An 11,347-nucleotide genomic window follows, 5' to 3' on the forward strand; every position below is an offset into this window, starting at 1 on the left:
AGGGAGCGCGGGGACCCGACGGCCGCGCGCACGCGCGCGCACGCGTCCTGCACGCTCGGGGCGCGAGAGATGCGGCGGTGGCCACCCGTAGGGCGAGCGGGGTCTCTGAGGAGAGAGAAGGAGGGACTCACGGAAGGGGAAGAAAAGCTGGAATGTCTCACACCGAAAAGTAGCAACAGTGTAGGAAGGTGGGAAGAATGAGGTGCCCGCGCGTCTCTGACGCTGCACGACCGAATTCGTACGCGCTGGCTCTCCCGAGAGAGGGCCACGGGGCCAGGGGGCGGGGCTAGCGGGGCGGAGCGAGCGCGTTGCGCGCCGCCCGGAAAGCGTAAGGGCTGGCTCGCGGGGGTGGGGGTTGGGGGGGGTGTGCAGTCTCCGTGAGGGCGGAGCTTGAGTTGCTGGAAGAGGGATAGGCTCGCCAGTTGTGGTGGTGAAATGACTTTTAGTAATAGTTAATCTTTTATGAGTGAGGATTACGGAGGCCTGTCTGCTACCATTGTGGAAACGGCCCTCTGAGGGGGGCGGAGAAGAAATGAATTCCGGAAGGCTGTTGCAACCCCTTCTCACCGGCGGGCGCGCGTGGGGCGGGGGCAGAGTGGGCGGGGCACAGTGCCCCCTCCTCCGCGCCTTATATGGCTGGGGGCGCGCGCCTGGAGGCGGGGCGAGGCGTGGCGTGGCGTGGCGTGGGGTTCGGTTCCTGGCTAGAGCTCGCGTCCCGTGGGGCCCGCGCACCTCTCGGTGGAGGGCGGGTCTGCCAAGGAAACGTGGGAGAGGCCTGAGTTGTGAGGGACTGGGTGGGGACTTCATCTTTAGCGTGTCATATCTGTGCAGGCATCTTAAATTTTCCTGAGTGAGCACGGAAAAATCCAAGTCCTCGAGACACCGTGTTCTAGGGGAAGCAGGATGAACGGCACCGACGCGGCCTGGTGTCGCCAGGAGTTCTACCCTAATCGCTGCGAAGAAGCGGGGATGAGCAGCTGGCAGGTTTGCTGTGCTCCCGCCTGCTTTCCCAGCCTGGCCCTGATGCCGTTTCTTTCTACTTGTAGTGAATTTCCCCGCGCTGCCCCTGAGGGCCCCGGAGGAGCTGGCGGGCGCCCCCACTCCACCCCCGCGGGTTCGGGCCTGCGGGGCTGATCACGACGCGTTGCTGTGACGGCAGCCATGGGGACTCAGGGCTGCCTGGTGCTCCACACAGGCATGTTGGCGCAGATTCAGGCCACGACTGCAGAAGTAACTCGGAAATGATAAACTACTGCGCCTTGTTTTGCTGTAAGTTTCAGGGGACCCAAACTCTAGCAATAGCTGTGAATATATCATTATTTTTATCGCTAGACTAGTTTTAGCGCTAGAATAAAATGCGTTAGAATCGTTTTATGAGTCTGAGGGATAGGTGGTTCCTGATACGGTATTACATACATGGGTCTTAACTGAGTTCATTTTAAAGACTGAACAATGATTAATAGAAGACCCTACTAATGGGCGTGTATGGACCAACTCTACAGGGTGCTTAATGAGAAACAGCTATACTGGCTTATCAAATTCATTTTTCTGTATTGTTCTCAACACCTATTTGTAAAAAAGCCATCCTGTTGAGAGGTACTTAATGTTTTGTCCTTCGTGATGCAAAAATTCAAACTTGGAAATAAAACTGTTGGACAATTTAATATATTCAACATAGAAGTGACATTTAAATGATAGTACATTGAATGCAGACAAATGGGAATATTTAGTCTTCAAGCCTTATATAAAGACATTAAAGAAATTTCACTGCTACAGCTGAGGACTTCCTGCCACTTTGGGCAGTAATTTGGTTTAACTTGCCTTCAAGCATCTCCAAACTCGATACACTTAATGAGCAGAAACCTAATGAGGATTTCTTAGAAAAAGAGTTTGGTGTGATTGGTCTGGAGATGTCTCAGCTTTGCTGCTGCTGCTGAAATGTAAACTCGGTAAGTTATTACTAAACTGCAAATTTTTTATCTCTAGCATCTTTCCTACCTGTCCTGTAGATGTGTTCGGTTAATATGAGATAATTTATGTGGAATTGCTTTATAGCAATAAAAGCACTGCATACCTTTCTATATTTATAGTTAGAATGAATGATTCCATTGGCAGACTTGACAGTAAACTGATTAAGCTGAGGTAATTGGGGCAACTGAGAGACAATTTCAGTGACAGGATTGTAACAGGATTAAGGAGGCACTGTTTCTATGTATGGAAAAGGTCTTTTGCGTTATTAAACTATTTTCAGTGTCCAAATCTTTGGAATTGTGTAGGCATCATTTGAAGAGTGGAAGTAAAAAAGGTTACTTACTAGTCTATACAAATTGAATTTTGAATAACATTTGCTTTTTATCTAAATATTTCACATTTGTTTAAAAGTCCTGAATTTCTTTTCAGTTAAGTTTTCTAGACTTTTATCAAGAAAGATAGTTTTCAAGTACTTAATACATTCCTCAAGGGGGGAAAATAGGCTCAGAGCTACATGTGATAAACTCAGTGTTCTAAAGTACCTTACTGGGTTTGGGAAAAAATCAGTAAGTTAACGTACATTATCCACCGATCCTATAAACTACAGGATGTTTTGGCTAATGAATTATAAGCTAACATCCAAAGTTCTTCCCCACAAGTTTAAATAACAGCAAATAATGTAGTTTCCAGTGCATTGTAAAATGTCATTTTATAATATCTGTTACCTTTTTAAGTGTATGCAATAGAATTAACTATCAGCATTTTGATACTCATCATCCATGTTTTTTAAAAAGTGAACTAGCTCTTTGATAGTCAAAGTTTCACATTGTATTGGTATTCTATCCCTTGTAGCAGTGGTTCTCAATTGGGGACTGTTGCCTCCTGAATGACATGTGGCAATATCTGGAGACATTTTGGTCATAACTAAGGTGTGGGGGCTACTGGCATCTAGTGGGAAGAGCCCAGAGATATTGCAAAACATCCTACTTTGCACAAGGCAATCTCCAACAACAAAGAATTAATCAGCCCAAAATGTCAGTAGTGCTATGCTCTTGAGAACCCTGACCTACAGAATTCAATTCTTATGTAGTATGGTTTTAGGCATGAAAGTCTTATTAGTTATCATTCTTTCCTGCAACCAAAAAAATTGCCCGAATATTTAAATTTATTGCATATCCTGTAATCATAATGTTCTAAAAGTTGTCAGTCAGTTGATCAAAATACAAATATCACAATTTTGAATTATTAAAAAGTTTTATTGAAATGTATTTTTATGAGATTAGGCTTTTTATCATTTAGCTTAAGTTTCTATGAATGGATACTACTGATTGCTAGCATTTGACAGAATTCAACATCAGTTATTTTTTTCTCTTTTTCATTTTTAGAGATGTAAAGACCAAAGTATTTTGTTCATTTAAGTTGAGAGGAATAAAAAAAAAATTTAATATATTAATGTGGCTCAATTCTTTTTATTCCTTCTGAGTTATATGCTAAAAAGCATTTACTGACAGTGATCTATCAGAATATTCCTAATGACATTAAGTTCTCCAGTTTAGTTTGGTTTAGAAGCAAGGCATTAAAATCCCAACTTGGAAAAATAATCTCTCACCTAATCATTAATTTTCTCAGTATTGACTGTTTAGTGTGCTCGCGGTTGTGTCCTATGTACCATATTTAATATGTACCATATCATGTTTCCCCGAAAAGAAGACCTAGCCAGACAATCAGCTCTAATGCATTTTTTGGAGCAAAAATTAATATAAGACCCGGTCTTATTTTACTATAATATAAGACTGGGTCTTATATAATACAATACAATACAAGGTCTTATATGATATAATAATAATACCGGATCTTATGTTAATTTTTGCTCCAAAAGACACATTAGAGCTGATTGTCCAGCTAAGTCTTATTTTCGGGGAAACACAGTATTCAAATTCAGGATGGGTAAGAGATATTCGTTTTGTAAAGGCCAAAAGGGTAAATCTCTTTGTACTTAAGTACCCAAAACAGTATCTGATTTAAGTGATTGTTTATTAGTAGTTATTGGATGGGTGGGTGGATGATTTAAGTGATTGTTTATTAGTAGTTATTGGATGGGTGGGTGGATGATTTAAGTGATTGTTTATTAGTAGTTATTGGATGGGTGGGTGGATGATTTAAGTGATTGTTTATTAGTAGTTATTGGATGGGTGGGTGGATGATTTAAGTGATTGTTTATTAGTAGTTATTGGATGGGTGGGTGGATGAACAGTTGAAAGAATGAACACTTTAGGGTTAAATATTCTTGTAATAATACAAGCTAGAAATGATAGGTGATAAGCAGGGAAGCTGGTAAAAAATGGTACCTTCTGGATATATTCTGAAGACAGAATTTTCTCAAAGTTTGGATATGAGAGAAGGGGAAGCATCAGCTATTACTGCATGGTTTTTGTCCTAAACACTGGAAGAGTTACCATTTACTGAGATGGGGGAGACAGAGCAAAAGGATGAGGAAACACAATTCCAGCTTTCCTTCAGTGCCACATTTGTGTTTCTAAGCTTAATTTAGCTATTCAAACCTATAGTTATCTGTTGAAATATAAATAATATGTGACTTTTAATCTCATTAAAAGACCTACACAGTCATTTTTCCCACAAAAATGATGGGATGTTCCCCCTTTGTTTCTAACTCCAATGCCTAAAATTCAAACATTTGACAATGTTAATTGTAACTCTTCTAAGTAATGTTAATTATCTGATTTATGTATATTATATGTACCTTAGGACAGGTTTTATAGTTAAAGACTGTTCAGTGTCTTAATAGAATTTTAAAGTTTGTTATATTTTAAATCAATAACTCTACACAGGAATTTTTTTTAAGACAGGTTTAATATCAAACGTTGGATATAAAAATAGACTTCTCAAACTCAAAAACACCAAAACCATGATTTGGGTTGGGATAATTGAATCATAGTTTTCTGCCTTCGTCAGATCATGCAAATGCAACTGCAACATTAAAACTCATGATTTATATTAATTCAGGTTAATATGCATTGTTAGAGTTTTCCACCTTGGTGAGGCTAATCCAAAGAGGCACATTTTTCTCTCAGTAAGTTTTTGAAACTGAATTTTTCTTCCCGTTTGTTTCAGCAGAGAAAATAATATATGCAAAGACAAAAAAATTAACACCACGTCAATAAGAGGATAATTATGTCCCCATTTGTTATGATCTTTTGAAAAGTTAAACCAAAAGTGTACATCTGTCTGTATTAACATTATTAAGTATTTTATGAGTTGGCAAACATACTGATAGTGCCCCTTACTCAGTTCCACCCAAGTACAAGATTCTGAGGGTGTAGGTTCTCAGAGTCCAGTGAAGGAGACAGATACATACATGTCAACTTTATTACATGTTTCTGATAAATGTTGAGATATAAGCAAATGTTGAAGGAGCATAAGCAGAAAGAAATTCCTGTAGCTACTGACATTATCTTTGCATTGATAGCACTCCTCTTAGGAGAATAGGTTGTGTGCACTAGAATAATTTTGCTTCTTTCTCCTTTGACAGTCTGTTTTCTTCTTAAGCCTCACATTCCTGTCTCCTATCTCCACAAACCTACTGGTTTGTGCAAATTATGTTCTTGCCACCTCTGCTAGATAATGGCAGCTGCAGATACTCCTCTAGTCTCCGAGAACTGCAGCTGCCCCTTTTGGAGCAAAAGCATCCTTCTGGCTAGCTAATGCTCGGACTTCCTTTCTAAGTAAGGTATCTTCACCAGGATCCCTTCATGGAAACCACACATATAGGTAAAAAACCTAATGGCTGTGCCAATTATAAAGACTGGACAAGCTGAGGAAGGCAATTTACATTTTGTATTTACTTGGTTTATATGTATATGATACATATAAAATACCATATACTATATAATGTGTATTGTTCAAAATTATTGTTTTTTCCCCTTACAACAGGGCTTATAAACTCTGTTGGTAAATAATTGAGAATTCTCATTTTGGGGAACTAAAGAGTCTGGTCACCAATTCCAACATGTGGGGTGTATGTGTGTGGGAGGAGGTTCCCCACACTGACAGGCAATTATGTGACATCATCTGGATAGTCTACAATTTAACTCAATTCTGACACTGCCCAGAGATAGCATCAAATTCCACAAGTTAAGGGCTCAGTCCCACAAGCCAGCCTTTCCCTTCAGAGGCAATCTCAAGCCCAGGTTGTTACTTGTACTTCTGACCAACCAGCTACAAATCAGAGGTTCCCATGACTCCCTCCTTGGGTTACATGTTAAGGCGTCAGTCCTACAAGACTGCCTTCCCCCTTTCAGAAACCAGTCAAAAGCCTAGGTTGTCTCCTATGCTTCTCACAGACACTCTCCTCAGGTTCGATTAGTTTTCTAGAGCAGCTCACAACTCAGAAACATTTCACTCATTAGGTTACTGGTTTATTATAAAGGATGTAACTCAGGAACAGCCAGATAGAAGAGATACATAAGGCAAAGTATGGGAAAAGGGCTTGGAACTTTCATGCCCACCCTGAGTGTGCCACTCTCTTCACCTCTCCACCAATCCAGAAGCCTCTGAACCCCACCCTTACGGGTTTTTATGCAGACCTCATTACATAGGTATGGCTGATTTAATTATTGGCCATTGATTGAGTCACCCTCCAGCTCCTCTCCCCTCTCTTTTTCTTTCACCAAGGAGTGGGTTGGAAAGTTTCAATGCTTTATTCAAGGTTGGTTCCCCTGACAACCAGCCCCCATCTTAGGTGCTTTCCAAAATTCACCTCCTTAACATAAACCCAGTTGTGGTGAAAGGGCCTTGTTATGAATAACAAGACACCCATTTCACACTGATGACCTTGAAGCCATTTCAAGAGCTGAGGACCAGAGACCAAACATAACAAGATGCTCCCATTGCTCTTATTGCTCATGAAATTCCAAGGGTTTGGGGAGCTCTGAGCCAGGAAACTGGGTATGAAGACCAAATATGTATTTTTTATTATAAGTTACAATATCAGAAACTATAGAGATGCCTTATCACCAGTGTAATCTAGTTAGAGAGAGTGGCCAGTAGAACTATGGGTTCATAATAGGAATTCCCCATCTTTGAAATATAACTGATTCATTTATCTGCCTGAATTGACAGATCATCTCCTACTTTTCCGTCTTTGTGCTGCCTATGCTTTCTGTAGAAAGTACCTTGATTCCCCGAAAATAAGCCCCAGTTAAGATCATCAACCAGACAGACACATTTAGTACATTATGACAATGTTCCAGAAGAAGATGACATGACTATTTGAATAAATGTAGATTGTTGTACGTGAGAAAATAAGACATCCCCTGAAAATACGCCCTAATGCGTCTTTTGGAGCAAAAATTAATTAATGTAAGACCCGATCTTATTTTCGGGGAAACACGGTTGACCCTAGAATTAAACTGGAATGTCGTAGTTTACATTTTATAAATGTTATATCATTCTAAAGTAAGGAAGCCACTAATTGCAATTATCTGTTCACACACTTAGTAGTAAATACAGTAATTGAAATTCTAGAATCAGTTTAAAAAGAAGCTTTAAATTCTGTATAAGGTCATATATAACATTATTTTTGGATTAGGTTTTTGGTTCCCAAGTTTTTAAGACACTAGACTTAATATGAAAATTATATTCTCATTGCAAAGGAGAGTTTAGAGAAAAATACTAAAAAATATTTTAAAAATTACTTTAAAATTTCAGATATTTTTAAAAGTCATATTTAAAGAGAAATATTTTTCTAATAAAACATTAGCCTATCTTTTTGTATATCTTTTTTTCTATTTATTGCTGGTTTATAGAAATACTCATTTTTGTATATTGTCTTCCCCTCAGCAACAGTGCTACGTTTTTTAAATTCTAATTGTAGATTCTTCAGGTTCTTTACACGCGCAAATTATATAAATTATACTAACATCATTTTTTAAAAATGTAAATACCTAAAAGCCAAGTCAGTCTTGAAAAACAAGAAAGCTGGAGAATTTATACTAATAGTAAAAACATACATGGGTGATTGGTTTATTTAAGACAAGTGCATTTCCCAAGGTGGTTTTCTCAATAATCATGCAAGGTTAGGTGACTACCATGTGGACAAAAATATATACCTTGACCAGTACTTCACACACCATGCTCCAAAATCAGTTCTGAAGGGATTGCAAATGTAAATGTGAATGATAAAATAATAAAGTTTTTAAAATGAAATATAGGAAAGCATCTGCATGACCTTTGATAGGCTGTGATTGGGGAAATCCCCAAGTCCACCTTCAGGTTTAATTTACTAGAACGGAACTAAGGAAAGCTGTTCTACTCATGGTTACAGTTTACTACAGTGAAAGAATTGCAGATTAAAATCAGCAACAAGAAAAAGGGCATAGGGCAGGGTGCAGGAGAGACCAAGTCCAGAGAGCTTCCAGTAGTCCTCCCAGTGAGTTGTATGACAGTGCTTGCTTCTTCCAGCAACAGTGTATGGCAGTGCACACAGTGTTGTCAACCAAGGAAGCTCAGAAAGCCTTGTTATCCAGGGAATCTTATTGAGGGGTCAGTCACATAGTGATGGCTCTCTTCCCACATTGCTGACCTTATTCTCTAGCCTCTCCAGACATCGTGGTGATACCGAATGGCCAAGGCTATTCCATAAATCACAAATGGCCAAATGGCCAAGGCTAACCATAAATCACATTGTTAGCAGAGACTACTTGGCATGTCCTAAGGCCCCAGGTAAACAGAAACTCTCTTATGAGGCAGAACATGCCAACGGCTTACAGATTACTTCCCAGGAGCCACGGGCAAGGACCATTCCTTTCTCTGGAAAAAGTTAATCTTTTCCTACACATAGGTAAAGATTTCTTACACGGGAAGTACCAAACACTTTAGCCATAAAGATTTTTTTTAAATGATAAATTGTTCTGTATTAGGAATTTTTATTCACTGAATGATTAAGCGATTCAAAAAGTAGTAGAAAGTATCTGATACATATATTTGATGAAGACTAGAGTCCAGATTATGTGAAGAACTCATACAAAGCAATACGAAACAAGTTCAATTGGGGTCTGAGGGTGGACACAAAAAGCACTTTAAAAAAGATGTACAAACCTCATCTTTATTATCAGCCTAATGTAAATTAAAGCCATAATGTGATACCACTATATACCTCGCCAAAATGGCTAAAATAAAAAGATGGACAATACTAGAGTTGACAGAGGTGTGAAGCAGCCATACTTCTTGTACAGTGTTGGTGAGAATATCAGTTGGTGCAACCACTTTGGAAGACTGGCAGTATCTACCAAAGGTAAACATAGTCATACCCAGTGACCCAGAAATTCCATTTCTAAGTGTATACCCAAGAGAATATGCATGCATTCAATCACCAACCAACATATATTAGAATATTCACATCAGTACTATTCATAATAGCAAAAAAACTGAAGAATACTCCAATGTCCATTCATGAAGAATAGATAAACTGATATAGTCACACAGTGGAATATGATACAGCAATGAGAATGAATACAATACACAACTATGCAAAACAATGTGAATGAATTTCACAAACAAAATGTTGAGGAAAGTGAGACACCAGAGTACATTCTATATGATTCCACTTATATAAAGTACAAAATCAATAATTAGAAATCAGGATAGTAGGTATCTTTAGGCGTACAAAAACCATACAGTGACTGGAAGGTGCACAGAAGGGATGCTGATAACTGCTTCTTGAGCTGCATATTATGTAGGTAGTTTCAGTTTGTAAAAATTAAGTTGTATACAAGTTTTTTCTTGCATTAGTCAAGTTTACATTTATCAGATAATGTGAGAAGCTCATGCTCGAATAGAAATAGTAGAAGTGAATTACTGTGCAGCTTAAGCTTAAATAAGGCTTAAGCTTCAGGTTCCCTCACTTTCATGGTGAGGGACGATAGATAGCCAAGGAAATTGACAGTCACATCCGGGGTACGATGTGAGGTGCCTCACAGGTTACACAAATGACTGTATCCAGTACCTGCAGCTGGAGAAAAGAACCAATTTCATCCAGCAAGGCTAATCCCTGGGGCCTATAACCGAGGACCTGACCCTTAGCTAATCATAATGTCATAATCTCATTTACATTGCAGTTACTATGACTCCCATCATGCATGTGACACCATGACAGTTCTGGAGGAACCAAATAAGGAAGAAAGCGGGAAACTGAGGGTCCTGCCCAGGGGGAGGAGATGAATGAACCACATGAATGGGACACCACCAATTCCCACCCTGGTAGGGATAAAACCTGTGATCATGACTTCCTCAACGTGACTCGTTCTCTGAGTTCACCCTCATTTCAGGTGTGTACTTTAATTTTCAATAAATCACTTTCACTTCCCTGCATCTGTCTCCCTCTTGAATTATTTCTTGCACAGAGACAAGAACCTAGTCACTGCTGCTCTGAGTTGAGTCCTCTCAGACATCCTCGTGGGCCTCTGGTGATAATGAGACCCAATAAGTGCTGGGAGCAGTAATGGATTCTAGATGCAGTGAGAAAGCCAGGTTGCAGACAGAAGCATTTTTATGTAAACATTTATGGTTAAATTGCCTAAAAAGATATTAGAAGAAAGGGACTTGAATTGCCAATCCTCCGGTAATTTGTTGTATTCTCATTCTAAAAAATACTCACTTTGTGCCTAATTTTGTCTCTATATATATGTTATTCTTTGTCTTAAATATGGACAAACCCCCCCACACACACACACATACACACACTGTATTTCACTAGTTTATAAACTTCAGCTCCTACCTACTTAGATCTACCCCTGAGGAGTCAGAAGAGCTTGTTCTAACCCTACCTATGGTTTGATTTTTATCACCGGCATCAAATCTTTCAGTTCTTGTCCTTGCGTTAATAGTCTTCATTTTTATTCAAGAAACTCTAATACACTAAGTTATCATAGTTTGTCAGTCATTGTTTCAAGTAAAAGTGTGCTGTGGAATAAAGCAGCTATTCGAGCTTATAACTCAAAAGACTTACAGTGTGCTTTTTTGAAGATGTTGTACTTTAGTATGCAGAAGTAATTTGTGGGTATTTCCCATTCAGCACGCAAAATGTTAAAAGGATATGTACTCAATAAATAAAATTAATGGTTTTTACTAAGTTTTCCAAGGACATTCTTAAACTGCTCCCCCCCCCCTTTTCCAACATCTGTACGACAGGGTAAAATTCAATGACTTAATTCATACTAGCAGTTTTACTCACCATTGCTTTTGCACCATCAATGCAAATACCAGTGTACATGTTCCAAGATAAACAATGACATTTTAAAAAGTTTATTTAAGATTATAATATTGCAGTAAAGTTGTATTCAAATAAAAGATCTTTGAT

General features: G+C 39.1%; 1 long non-coding RNA gene across 3 annotated transcripts; it reads left to right on the forward strand.

Moving 5' to 3' along the window:
• Nucleotides 1-49: 49 nt before the first annotated feature.
• On the forward strand, nucleotides 50-10,359 carry LOC109457580 (uncharacterized). 3 transcript variants are annotated; one of them, XR_012496931.1, is made up of 3 exons: nucleotides 50-188; nucleotides 1,047-1,269; nucleotides 10,107-10,359. It is a non-coding gene; the product is annotated as an uncharacterized LOC109457580 (long non-coding RNA). The 3 variants fall into 3 exon arrangements; XR_012496930.1 differs by having other exon boundaries at nucleotides 75-188; nucleotides 832-1,269; XR_002139044.2 differs by lacking the exon at nucleotides 50-188 and having other exon boundaries at nucleotides 388-1,269.
• The last annotated feature ends 988 nt before the right edge of the window (nucleotides 10,360-11,347 follow it).

This window comes from Rhinolophus sinicus, linkage group LG01 (assembly GCF_036562045.2).
Source record: "Rhinolophus sinicus isolate RSC01 linkage group LG01, ASM3656204v1, whole genome shotgun sequence".
NCBI lineage: Eukaryota > Metazoa > Chordata > Mammalia > Chiroptera > Rhinolophidae > Rhinolophus > Rhinolophus sinicus.